The sequence below is a fragment of the Talpa occidentalis genome, unplaced genomic scaffold, assembly GCF_014898055.3.
Source record: "Talpa occidentalis isolate TD23 unplaced genomic scaffold, MPIMG_talOcc4v2.1 talOcc4.16, whole genome shotgun sequence".
NCBI lineage: Eukaryota > Metazoa > Chordata > Mammalia > Eulipotyphla > Talpidae > Talpa > Talpa occidentalis.
The window spans coordinates 10,685,615-10,699,901 of NW_023601653.1; the positions used below are offsets into that span (position 1 = coordinate 10,685,615).

General features: G+C 44.8%; 1 long non-coding RNA gene across 1 annotated transcript in view; it reads right to left on the bottom strand.

Annotated features, from left to right (window-relative positions):
- Positions 1-14,072, bottom strand: part of LOC119247344 (uncharacterized) — a 150,147-nt gene extending 136,075 nt beyond the window's left edge. The window contains exon 1 of the long non-coding RNA XR_008552151.1: positions 13,945-14,072. This is a non-coding gene — a long non-coding RNA (uncharacterized LOC119247344). The remainder of the gene's footprint in view (positions 1-13,944) is intronic.
- Positions 14,073-14,287: the final 215 nt, after the last annotated feature.

A 14,287-nucleotide genomic window follows, 5' to 3' on the forward strand; every position in this document is an offset into this window, starting at 1 on the left:
TAAGGAGGATCTAAAAGAGAACTTTTCCACACTTGTTCTTTTGGTCTGGCCAAGGAATCCCTTAAGGAAGAGATAATAGAAGTTGAATGTTCTTGGATTCTTCTTAATGCCAGTGGAGAAATGAGGACCATTTAATGTAACACGTTTGCTCTTTTTTGGAATTGAACTTTTCAGTCCATGCATCGGCTTAAGGATAGGACTTATAGGGGGACCTACGCCTGTCCTATTCCTTATGAATTTCCTCTTATCGATGGACAACAAAACTGATAAGGACAATGAGACAGCAGATTTCCACCAAGAATATATAAGCATCTTTCAAATTTGGACAACTATGGAACGCTTCCTAATCCAGGAAACAAAATAAATTCAGCATCTGGGACATCATTGAAAGAGATGACATTTCCAACCCAAGTGATATCAATTCACCTGCCCCGTCATCACATTCAGAAAGTCCCCAGCAGAAGGCTCAAGGAGCTTCCTTTCTCCCATTTCAGGGCACTGCCGTGACAGTGAGCTCTCAGTACCAACTGGATCTCAGGAAGGCCACCAAGTCTGTCAAAAGCTGGTTCCCCAGATAACACTAACACAACCTTCTTGATCCAACGAAGCCAAGTTTATTGTTCACTGCATTGAGAGAAAGCAGCAGTGCCCAGAGTGTCTCAGAGAAGGAAAGGTGAGGTCAGAATTGCGTGAGGTTTGAAAGTCTGATTTAAGCCTGGTTAGGGTTGGGTAGGGATCACAGTACCATAGTCCAGGATAGGTACAAGCACCAAGGTGAAGACTTAAAGGCAAGAGACTCAAAGAATCTTAGGAATTTTTTTTAGTAAGTTTTTGAAATGAACAATCAAAACCATTTGCTAGGGCATCAGATTCCTGGAAGAAGGTCATGCTAATGACACAAGGAATGGCACAAGGTCATATTCCATAGAAAGGGACTTGGGGCTTTGGTTTTTCAGTGCCCAGTCTAAGTATAACCTAATTATAATTATAGGCTATAATTATAATCTCATTACTAAGATCAAGTCTTAGCTCTTACATCTTCTCCCACAGTCTCATTTGAGTTAAAGAAAATCTTTGTTACCCATTTATTATGTCTGCATGAGTCATGATTTTACCTATTCTTTGAAAATTATGTTTAGCACCAGAAATTAATGGTAATTGGGATTATCATCATTATTTATATGAAACTCATAGAAATGCATGGACACAAATCTCCATCCTGTCCAATGGGTGCTCACAGATGTGATACATTTTCATCTTCATAAATCTCCCAGTTGGTTGGGTATTAAAAACTTCATATTGTTCCACATTCCACATCCTTTCTGACTTCCAAGAAAAATATTACATCTTTAGTCTAAGTCATGCCTCTACAGCAGTTCTTAACACTTTTTGTGCCATTGACTCCTATGACTGTGTGGTGAAGTCTACAGGTCCCTTCTCAAAATATTGTTTTTTAATTCTTGGGAACTGGGGGGAAACAAGAACATAGATTATAGAGAAAGCCAAAAAAGATGTCATCAAAAAGATTTTATAAAAATAAATCTGCAATATAGAAATACAAGTATGTCTATTAATACATTAAGTCACGTTTCAGTAGCAGACCCGACTGTTATTGTAATAGAAAGCATAGAGGATATTTTGAAATAACTGTAAAACTATAACAGCATATGGAAACATCTGAGGTTCTGGCAAATACAACTATGTTTTCTTATCTATATTCCTAATGAAAAGGCACACATATTTCAGTGAGAAGTAAGTGATAATCAAGATGCAGATTTTTTTCCCATCCAAGTTTTGGATCTCCTGAATTCTACCCAGGGACTCTTAGGTTTTCACAAATCCAAAGTTAGAACATTTGTTCTATAGTCATTAGACCCCCAGGGGAAATGTCAACAGAATTTTTAAATCAATTTAATGTTTGTCAATTAGAAAGTATGTTGCAGAGTAATGTACACAATACAACCTCACTGCAGTGAAAACAAAAACACAAGATGAGATGTGTTTGTATGAGGAAAGGAAAGATGTGGTGAGTTACACACCAATTTGTCACTTGACTGGGCAAAAAGTAGGGGGAGGGGACAGTTTCTATTTTCTTATTGTAGCTCAGTATCATTTAGTGCGTTACAGTAAGTATATTCTTTTGTAGTTATTATGGATTGAATTGTGACCCCCCCAAATTCACATACTGAACCCTCAATGTCATTCTCTTTATAGTTAAATGAGGTTATAAGAGTGAACCCCTAATCCAATAGGATAGCATCCTTATAGAGAAAGACTCAGAGGTATCTCTCTGCCCAGGCCCACAGAGAAAAGCCCATGTGAGTACAGAAGTAGTGAGGAAATTTCCTCCAAGCCCTCGGGGTTCTTGGGCTAGTGGAGCAATCAAATTAGCATCAGACAGATTAGTAGGAGGAAAAGCAATTTAATTACATATGTGTGGAGAATGTGCATGAATCTGAATTCTCCAGCCCATGAGTGAAATGAGGATATGTATGCTGAGCTAAGAAGTGGGATGGAGAACTGGGCCTGTGTGACTCCTCTGACGAAGACCAGATGCTCTGTAATTAGATGCTTACCCTGCCATATAGAGAACTTTCCCCAACAGGCAGGTTATTTCTGATAAAAATCCTAATTCTGGGTAATAACCCCAATTTTTATCCTTCAAGGTAGTTAAGGGAGTAGTTTCTTGTGAGCCTGCAGGGCCTTGGTTGACCTCAGCCCTTGACCTTGAAATAATTCCCATACCAAAGTGACACACCCAGGGAAAGCCCATTCTGAACCTGTGTTGGGAGGTCTAAGTGAACATCTCAGAGAAATGCATCCTTCATGAAGACAAGAGGAGATGGCCATCAGCAAGCCCACAAAGGACCCCCCAGACATCAACCTTGCTCCTCTTCAACCCTCAGCCTCCAGAACTGTGAGAACATGAATTTCTATAGTGTAAGCCACCCAGTCTGAGGTATTGTGTTATGACAGCTGAGCAGACTAATACAGTAGCTAAGGGAGGGGAAACATCACATTTTAAATATGATTTGAAATCCAAATGCAGAGTATCAATTTGCAACAGAAAACAATTAGGTCTGTGCTCACAAAAGCTTTGGTATTATAAATGGAAGCTCACAGAAGGCTAGTCTAGCCTGGCCATTGTCCCATATACTCAAACCCATACCCATGTCAAAGTCAGAGCCTTCCAGAGCTGCCTGACACCCCAACCAGGGGGATTCCCAGCAGGATTCAACTGTGTTTTCCAGCCCCACTTCCCCAGCGCCACTCACAAGCCTATTGACGCATCATAATTTCAAAAACAGCCGCCTGTTTTTCCCAGCAAAGAGAACAGTGCAAAAGCTATTCCCAGAAAAGAGAACAGTGAGGCGAAAAAGAGATTTGCCAAAGAATTTCAAGTAGCCAGAACCTATTGTGTGGTGTCGTTTAATCTTTGGGTGGTCTCCCTCTCCACCCCCCAACCCCCCTCCCACCACATCCAACTCCTGGTTCACTGGCCCTAAGCACTCTTGACTTTAAGATATCTTGAAGATCACCAGAAACAGCCCTGGAGATCAGGCATGAAGTCTTATCTTCCCCGGTCATGCTTTTATTTCAGAGGTCACCCATCCTGGGCGCTCCAGGAGCTTCACAGCATTAATGAATCCCTCGCTGAATTTACAGTAGCTGCTCTCAGCCCACACATTAGTGCCACTTAGACAGAGATCAGATTTCCTTTTTAAGTGAAAACTTCAATAGCTCACAGATCAGTCAGCTGAACTCTCTCTCTTACAATTTGAACAGTGGGGGGTCCTGGGGAGCAGAAAAGAAAAACCCAATTGCATCACAATCCTTTTCCCACTTCTAAATCTTTCCTAAGTTTGTCTGCGAAATAATTTCTATTTGCCTAATGAAGAAACAGGAGACTTTTTCTCTATGTTAAACAGAGAATGGTTCTTGGGATAGTTGCAAACATTTTTGATCAGTTATTTGTGATAAAATAATCACAGACTAGTGGAGGGAACTTAAGAGTCCATTTCTCTGAAAATGTGTTTCTTCATTTAAAAAGGGAATAAAAGCATGTTGTCTGGCTACCTCCCAGAATGGCTGCAAAGATCATAATGGGTGAGGATGTTCTACTGGTGCAGATGCCGTTGTTTGAGACTCTAGTAATGACTTTGTTAGTAAATGAATACAAGTAACATCTTATAAGTGAGTACAAGTAATGTCTTAATGAATTGTGAGAATTATGTCAAGGTAGTAACAGCTGAACATGAATTCAAAACACCTTAAGTTTCCAGTAAGACTAGTACCTAGATTCCTTAAAATCAGATCTGCATGGAGGTAACAAAGGGGAATGAGTCAACCACACCTATATATTGGCCAGTTGTGGGGGAAGGCCGCTAGTATCCAGAACAGGCATCCAATAACATCTGTTGACAAGGCCACAAGTGGTAGTGACCCTGAATGCCACCTCCCTCACCTTGAATTTAACTCCACGTTGTACACATAGGCTGAACCCACCAGCCTCATCTGGCAGCAGATTATGATTCTGGCCGGCCCAAAGAAGCCTTCCTGTGCCAATTCTTAGAACTACCCATATAAACCAATTTTAAATTTGGCATCAATATTGAGAAAGTGAACATTTTCAGAATAATTATTTAACTGAATTAGGACAAATGGTTTCATACTATTCTGGGTACAGGTACCCAACAGACAACAATAATTTGTCAATTGCTAGCTTGAGTCTAGTCATTTGCCAGGTAAATACATAGCTTGATAAAACAAATGGTCACAAAATAGTGGCATTGAATGGTCATTTTTCTAGCAAATGGACACTTCTCTGGGATTTCAGTAGCAAAACTGAATGAATGCTTTGGTGGGCAGGAATCAAATGACCTTGTTTTTTATTGTAATTATTGTAATCATTGGCCTTTAACAATTGGGTTTTTTTGGTCCCCTTACATTCTCTAGATTCAATTCCATTCCGCTTTTCTTTACAGAGCCTTCTCATATTAAGTATGGTATTTGTATCTGATGCTCCTAAGATAACAATGATACTAATAAATGCCATGTTGTCATATTCATCTTAGAGGAGAAGAAACTGAAGCTCAGAGAGGTGACCTCAGCTGCAGCAAAATCCCTTTAAAGAAGGGTTGTGTGACCCCAAAGAATCCAGGTTCATGCCACCACCACTTAAGAATCTCACCCTCTGAGGACCTGCAGTCCCTCTCAGATCCACGGACTGCCTCACCACAGCCTCCTCAAACCCCCCAGGGAGTCACTCAGTTGGTCTTGGTCACCCTTCTGGTCTCTGCCTGACTTTTCAGTCCTCCTTGAGAGCTGGGGAGTCGGCCCCAATCTGAGCCACCTGCCTGGTTCTAGTCAGCTTCCTGCCAAGAGCTCAGATGGCTGCTTCCCTTGAACTTGGGTCCCTCTGCCTGCCCAGGAGGCAGCACAGAGCAGTGCAGAGGCGCATGCATGTGGGTTCCCTTTCTGAAGTTCAGTCTCCTTCTGTGAAAGGCAGTAACGTTATCTGCCCCCGAGGTTGAATGAAATAATCTACATAAAGTGCTTGGTACAGGGCTTGGCTCCCGGGGGTCACGTCTACTCTGCAGATGGTGCTTAGCCAACAAGAGTAAACCACCCTCCCCAGATAGCAGTAAGGGAACTTCAGTCAAATTTGGACACTTTTTGGATGTTAAGCACTGCCAGGCCTGGGACTGACCCCTGAAATCATGCCAGTTCCCCCTCTCCCATCACACCTTCCCCAGCAGCCCTGGCTGAGGTCCAGCAACCCCCTCTCCTGCTGTCAGGCTTCAGAGCAGCACCGCTCAATAGAATTTTCTAAGGTGATGGCACTGTCCTGCATCTGTGCTGTCCAAAATGGAAGTCAGTAGCCACATGTGGCTACTGAGAAATTAAAATGTGTTTAGTATGACTAAGGAGAAGAAATTTTATTTTTCATTGATTCTCAGTCAGTCGCTGCATGTGGCCATGGCTGTTGGTTAAAACATTGGACAGCGCAGGTGTGATGAAGACACAACCAGGTCCCTCCCTGTCCCTCTGCTTCCAACCATTACTTCACTCACCTGGGGCTGCTCAGTGACACAGGGAACAGTCCAATGCCCCCTTCCTCCAGAGCTGGCTCTTACAGATGAGCCTGTGAGTATGTCTACTGCATTTTCCTCTTACCGCCCAGGTAACCACCCTTTAGGGGTCACTGGAAGGTGAGGAGGAAACAGACAGGCAACCCTGAAGTGGGACTGTAACAGCCAGAGCTGAGAAGGAGTGTATATAATTACACATCCCAGAGCTGGAGAGGATTAGAAGCTCTAGCACTGAATGTCTGGCAACATGATATTCCACAGGTGTGAAAGTTGCATTTCAATAGGGCTGGCCAACACTTTCTAAATCAAAAATATCTGCTGCTGGGAAAAAAAGAATGAGTAACTTAAATCATACTATGGGCTAGGAGACAGCATACAGGGTAGCGCCCGGCAGCCATGTCCACGAAACAGCCTGCCCGCACACTCCTGCAAAGACTAGTCGTCTGATTTAAGTCTAAATTGAAAAGAGTCATGAAAAAAGCAAAGTAGACTTTACAATAGAAACTGAGGCTTAGGACGGTTATTTACTCAAGTTCATGCCCTGTAAGACTCGTAATCAAGGTAGGACACCCAGGCAGTGGGACTCCAGAACCTTCTCCTCTGTGATCCAGGATTCACAAGGAAGGGTCCACACATTGGCCATTTTAATGCTCCAGGCATTAAAGAAGGGAAGTGACTACAATATCAAAGCAACCTCAGGCCTGATGGATGCTGGACACCAAGGCAGAAGTAAAGGACTGAGGAATGAGGATCTCATTTAGACCCAAGAGAGGCCGGGCTTCCATGTTGAACTATAGGTTGCTGTGAGGGTGAGTGAACATGATCAGAAGTCAGTAGGAGGAGACTCAAGACTAAAATGATGGAGAGAGGCTTGGACTGGAGATATAAATAGAGAAACTGTTGCAAAGTGAACAAAATTAGAGAAAGCAGCAGCGGCCAGAGTATTACCAGACAGGAAACCTTTGCAGAAAACTCACATTATTTGTCACTTTGCCAGATAGCTATACCAGTCATTATTTCACCTCATTATCCACACCACAAACTTGCTGGAGAAGTGATATGCCAGCAAACATTTGTCTTGGGCCTCCCAAGATCCTTCTTAGCAACATCCAACTGCTTTTGACTTGGGGATACCCTCCTCTTGCCTTCAGTTTAAGGCATCCAAGGGGGTGCCAATAGGTAGAGAGTCATGTGACCTAGCCTAAGCCAATCAGAACCTCCCATCCCTCTAGCCAGTGATGGGATTGGTCCATGGATAAAGCAAGGCCCAATCAGCTTCCGTGAGACCCAGCAAGCTATTTATTGTTAATTCTAGGTCAAAAGCACACAAACTTTCTTTTGGGATAGAAACCTGCGGGGTGTCCCAGAATGGAGTCCCTATAACCATCTTGCTACCTCTTGATGTCTCAGAATAAAGTCAAGACTGATGAATCAAAGCATGAAAACTGAGTATCTGTTTATTCCTGCATCGGAATAAACCTAAAATGGGAACTCACAGCCTTTCCAATGATGTGAGGCTGTAAATTTACTTCAGAATATTTTCCGGTTTCTGCAGCAAAAGGATTCTTACCTGCTACAGATATGATCCCATTTGTAAACTGAGGTAAAGGAGGCCCCAAGAATTTTGCTAACTTGCCCCAGTTCAAGTATTTGTTTCAAGTATTTATTAATTTCACGCTAACATTCAAAGTTGCTTCTTCACTTCACCTTGACAAAAGGAGCTGCTGAGAAGAGACAACTAGAGTTTTAATAATTGCTGTGACAAGTGTTAAAAAAGATAAAGACAACAGAAATACAAGAGTGAAGGAAGGACAAAGAGTGAAGGATACTGTCAGTGAGCCATTATAAAGTTCAATGATTTCTGAAGACTGTAAGAATCTAACATTTTCCGGCTTACCTATCTCTCCCAGCAGCTTCCCAACAGAGATGAGAAATGACTCTGACTACCTCACTGACTACAGCTACTTACAGAACACTAGTTAGAAGCCATTTCACATAATGTCTATTCATTGATTTACTCCAAAAATTAATATAGGTTGTCTATAGGAATTATTTGCATGTCATTGCTAGGAGCTGTCCTTAGTGGCAGGAAATCAGGGAAAGCCAAGCCAGAGCCCTCAGTTCAGAGTTATTTCTACTGAGTTATTCTAATAATAATCTTCCCACCAGAATAATCCAAAGTGAGCCCACACCCTCTGGGGGTCAAATTATCTCATCCACAAACCCTCAACAGATATTCAGCTTTTCAAATGTCATTATTTTGAAGTCATGTCAGTTTTTTACATTCTCCATGGAGTGTCTATTCACTGGCATATATAAATGTTTGCAGGTATTTGTTGGTTGCATTACTTAATATTTTTATCAACATTTACACATGTCATTTACCCTCAGATCTGACATGCACCTTTCAACTTCTCACACATTTAAGTCACCACCAAACACCCCAGAACCTTACAGATGAGAGAAGCTGGTATAACAATGACACAAAATGGTGGGTAAGTGGCTGCTGCTTGCCAGGCACCTGTTCTGGGTACTTTACATACATTAACTCGGGCCTCCCCGGTGGCGCAGCGGTTGAGCGCTGGGTTGCGAAGCTGCCCGCAGCCTCTGCAGCGCCGGTTCGATCCCCGGCTGCTCCCCGGCCACCAGAGGAGGGTCCCACATGGCGCGCAGACCTCTCCTGCCACCCGCTGCTCCCCTCAGCAGTGTACTTCAGTCCTTCTGCCTGCTCTGCTCCCTGCTCTGGATCTGGTGAATTCTCTCACCCTCCCGCGCTTCTGACTGTACCCAGTGCATGTACAAATAAATAAATAAATAAATAAATAAATAAATAAATAAATAAATCTTTAAAAAAAAATATATACATACATTAACTCATTTAGTTATCACAACTGCCTGTTCTGTTAGCATTTACCATGGAGAAAACCAAATCACAAGAGGTTAAAGTAACTTGGCCACATTCACCTAACTTGTGTGGGGTAGAATGAGGGTTTAAATGCAGTGTCTGGCCCTTGACCACTAAGCTTTACTGCTCTCACACTCTTTCGCTCTTTTTCTTTTTTAAAGATTTATTTTATGTATGCATACAAGAGCTGGGATACAGGCCAGAGGTGTGGGGAGGGAGTGGTGGTGAAAGGAACCACCAGAGACAGAGTGGGGAACAGAACAGGCAGACTAATTGAAATACACTGCTGAGGGGAGCAGCGGGCGAGATAGGAGAGGTCTGCTGTGCCATATGGGTAGCTCCCTGGCCGGGGATCGAACTCATGCTGCAGAGGCTGCAGATTGCTCCATAGTGTTGTGTCTTAACCCCTTGTGCCACTTGGGAGGCCCACATCCTTCAGTTCTTAACATAGAAACTTCCTGCCACCTGGGGACTACACTGAAGACCACATTAGAAAAAGAAAGTGTGAATAGGCACAGCCTTTGGGGGCCATTTGGCATTATCTGTCAAATTTTTGAATGTTCATCTCCTGTAACCTGGCAGTTCCATTTTTAGGTGCCCATGCTAGTGGAAGACTTGAAAATGTGGACGAGACAGATGCAGGATGATCTTACAAGTCTGCTTTTGAAAGGGGGAAATTGCCAAGAGTCTAAGAGCCCACTGCCACCTGATTTCTTATATAGATTCTGGTGTTGTCATACAACAGCACATCATCAGGCTGCTGTGGAGAACAAGGTCAAATTGTACCTGTGACCTGGGAAATTCTCTCTCAGGTAGAGGGTTAGGAGGACAGACTGTATAGGGTGAGGCAGGGATTTAAGCATTTAGGTTAAGAACAACATAAAACAAAACTGCAGTTTGTGGAGGCTCCAAGGCAAATGCCTGCAGGAGCTTCTGTGTTTAGCAATAGTTCATGATGGTCCCAGGAGACTCCAAAGAGGTCAGATAGTAGAGGTTACAATTAGTCATGAGGAGCAAAGAGTCACAGCATCGCTGGGAGCTTGGGAAAAATCCCCCCACCAACACACCCCTGATTTATTCTAGATATACTAGAGGGATGACCTGCAGGATAACAAGCAAAAGGAGGCCTGGGGAGGATGTGGCATGGAAGATGATAATGATAATCCCCACCCTGGCCCATTGTTCCATTCTCAAACGTTGTTTGCACCAGAAGGACAGATGTTCCCATGGTCACTTTAAGTCACCTAGTAGTCAGACACTGAGCTGTCTGTCATCAGACACCAGACGGCCCGTAAATCCAGCCCTGCGCCACTCTCCACTCCTCAGCTCAGGATTGTTGACCTGTAGGTAGCATTCCAAGTGTTTCTGAAGAACTGCACAAACAAACCAGGCAGGGCCAGGTGACCAGACTCCAGGGGCCAGAAAGGCATGTCCTCAGAGAGCAGGTGTGTCATATTCAGTGTGCCTTTCTTTTGCACGATCACCTTAAGTTGTGTGTGGACTTTTTATTTTAAATTCTGTTTACTTTTTTCTCCATTCTGTTTCACTGCAGTCACCCATCCAAAAATATTATTATTTTATAATTCTGTCCATTTTCCTGTGCCGTCCCATCTCTTCTAGTACATTCTGTCATCTGGTCTCTTTCCCTTAATTCACATAGCTTGCTTTTTTCTTTTCTTTTTTTTTTTAATTTATTTATTTATGCATGCAAGAACTGGGGTACAGGCCAGAGATGCCGGCTTGTTTTTCTCTGCCCTAAACTTGAAAGGCCCAGTTGCAGTAGCCAGAGAAGAATCAGATTACTGCGGGGATGCTGCCCTCTACAGGCTACTCCCCTGCAGGGCCCTCTCCCAGGGAAGTCTGATGAAACCAGGCAAAGGACAGCTGTGTTCCAGCCACTTTGCATGGCTTATCTCATTCAAAGCTCACAACAACCCCATGGGATTAAGGACTGCTATTGTCTTCATTTTTCCGAGGAGATATCTGAATCCCAGAGGGGCTCAGTAACTTGTCCAAGAGCACAGTGCTAACAAGTAGCGGAAACAGGATTTGAACCCAGGTGGTCTCTCTCCAGTGTCTGCCCTGCTAGCGACTTTTCTACATTGCCTCTGGAGGGGAAGATAACTCACAGTTTTTGAGCAACCAAACTATGATAGGCATCTCACATACCTGACCTCGCTGGCTGAAGATAAGTGAATTTGAAGAAAAAAAGATGACAAGGAAGAAAGGGAGGAAGCCTAATTATCTACCTATGGTCGCATGGCCAGTAATTCAGATATTTGGGCTCAAAGCATTGGCTCCCTCGCTGTTTCACTCAGAGGTCTGCCGCTCACCTCTCCCTTCAGGAGACAGCTGGTGAAGGGCACAGTTGGCTGCTCAGCCTTCAGCTGCTGCTTCTTAAGAATCCCGCAGTGTTTGCGTGGAGGCCAGGCTCTCCCCGGTTCCCACAGTCAAGGCCTGGGAATGAAGAGAGAGCCAGAATCTGGCCATTTCTGCTCAAAGCAGGACTCCTGTCAGGGCATCTTGCTGGAGCCTCCCCACTGGCCTGGCCCAGACGCCCTTGAGCTGCTCTGCACCTGAGGCTCTAGCCAGTGACCCTTCCTTCCTGCCCTCCCTTCACAGGTATCAGACCTGCACTCTGGTCGAGAGTCTCCGGCCACCCCACTCTCTCCTCCTTCACCCTTCGTAGCCGCTGTCCCTAGTAAATCCCTGGCGCGTCACATCTCTCTGCACTGACCACATTTGTAATTCCAGTTATCCACAGGCACTTTTTCCCTTCAGTGGACAGACAGAGGTTATTGCTGCATTAGAAATGCCCCAGAGGGGATAGAATTGGGTCTGGAAGTTCAAGGAAACATAGCTGAACCATGAAGAGAGAAGTCAGGCTTTGGACAAAGGTGGAAACAAAGGCAGGCCTGGGGTGGGGACCAACCAAGGTAAGAAAGCACAGAGTTTGTTTGGGAATCTGCCTGGGGGCCACATAGGGTAAGAAAGAAAGAATCAGAAAAAGGAAGTCAGGCAATGTGCTAAGAGAGGAATGTGTGGGGGAGGCAAGAGGCCTCAGCTATCTCAGGCCTCCCTCGGGCAGTTTAACAAGAACTTTATAGCACACTGGGGAACAAGCCACACAGGACAGGCACCGTTAAATGACTGGAGACCCTGGGGGAAGGAGAGTAGTGGTGTGTCTACCCAGCTCCATTTGCCTGGGGAACTGGGGAATGAGGAGCAAATCCCCTTAGACCAAAGGGAGGAAGGGCCCAGGCAAGCCAGAGGCCTCTGGCAGCTCACAGCAGACTGCTCTTTATATTTGCAACACACTTTCCAATATGCATCCACCCACCCACAGTTGCTTGACCGCCATGCAACTGCGGTGGGACCAGCAAGATGGCCGCTCCCCCAGCTGCTCTCCCTTGGCGCCCCGCCTGGCCAGCCGAGGTGTGGCCCACAGTCACTGGGCAGCTGGGGTGGAATTTAAGAGTAACATATTCCGTGACCCTGGTTCCTATAGGAGAGCCATGGGCAAGGACAGTTTAACGCTAAGCCCACAGTTGGCATTTTTCACACCTCCCTAACCCAACTCCACTTTCCTGCCAATGTCAAATCCAAATGCACAGCCGCTGGGCTTGCTCTCTGGTGAACTCCGCTCTTCCCGGGACGGCATGCTCCTTGGAGCAAGCTTTGCACTGGGGAGGTGTTCATGTGCAGGAGAAATGAAGAAATAAACCAATTAAGAAATAAAAGGAAAAAAGCAAGGGATGGTTTTGCTTATGTGTGGGCATAGGTGGAATAAAACAAAAAATCAGACGGAACCAAACCAATGACAAACCCCAGAAGTCTCACTGTAGAACTGAGGCTGGCAGGGGACATAGTGGAGAGGACCCAATGGACTGCGGGTGAGAGGGCCTGTGGGTGCCTTGGTGGTGGGTGCGGTATTGTGATAGGGCAGGGAGAGGGGCACCCCAGATCCCGCAAACCTGCCTACTCTAAATGGGTACCAGTTACTGCTTAAGGCTACTCTTTTCCTTAACACCCAGGCATACATTTGCTAATTTAAACACCACTGCTCCACAGTTGGCTTGCAAAACCCCTCAGGCAGAGGTCAGGAAGTAGTGGAAGTCAAAGCAACAAGTCATGAAGAATCATTATTGCCTTTATAAATGCTAATGAGACAGCAGAGATCACAAAAAAGAAAAATAAAGGTCCAAAGTCCTAGCAACAAGAACCTCTGAATTTTACAGGAGCCTGCCAAGTGGCCTCAGGCTCCATCTTTGATCTGGCCACGTGGTCCAAGGTACCACCTAATCTTTTGAGTAAAACTGTTGCACAGAACAATTTCCACAGAATCCAATCTCTTAGCAAGTCACTACAAACAAATCACACACAGACACACAGAATCTTCACAAAGCCCAATCCAGTTTTTGAACAGCAAATCTACATATGAAACAAACACACTAGAGAAACCAAAAATCACATTTGCACTTATGGTAGCCAATGCCATTGGGAAGTTCAATTTCCCCATGGGGCTGACTAACCATGGATGGCTCTGTCCTAAATCACGTTGGGCACCACATCTGTTACAGGGCAGGGAGAGGGGCAGCCCAGACCCCACAAACCTGCCTACTTTAAATGGGTTCTGCCATCCGCCGCAACAACACAAAACATATGAGACTTTAATGGGAAGGAATTTTAACACAATTATGAAACAATACAGGAAAGGCAAAGAATCTGGTTTCTAAATCAAGTACCCAAAGTGACCCGTCCCCTCGTGGGTAAAAGTCCATCCAAGCAGGATTGGCCCAGAGCAAGTCCCCAAAGCCTGCCCCAAGTCTAAAGCACCTTCCAGTGGAGACCCACAGAAAAGGATCAGAAACCACCAGAAAAGTCTGGAGGGAAAAGAGCAAAATCAAGACAAAAACCGCCATTGTCACCTCCCCACAGTTCTCTCACCCACATCTGTGTCACCCAGTCCAAAAGCCAAGCGCAGTTTCTTCACGTGTCTCTCTTCTCTGCTCCATGTGCCTCCTCCAGGGATCCCTCTGGTTCTCCATCCTGCTTCCTTCCTTCCTCAGTCTCCTCCACAGCCTCTTCTCTCCCTGCTCAGCTCCACCCACCCTTGGGTGGGGCAGGAAACCTGGAGCCTCCCCCTTTCCTGGGGACCACCCTGGTACAGTGTTAACAACGTTCACTAAAGGCTGTGATCCTGTGCCTCTGAATCATATCCATGCCATAAACCAATGTTACCTCAATAGGAAAAAAAGTTTTCATAAATTAAAGTTATCAGCCCAGATGA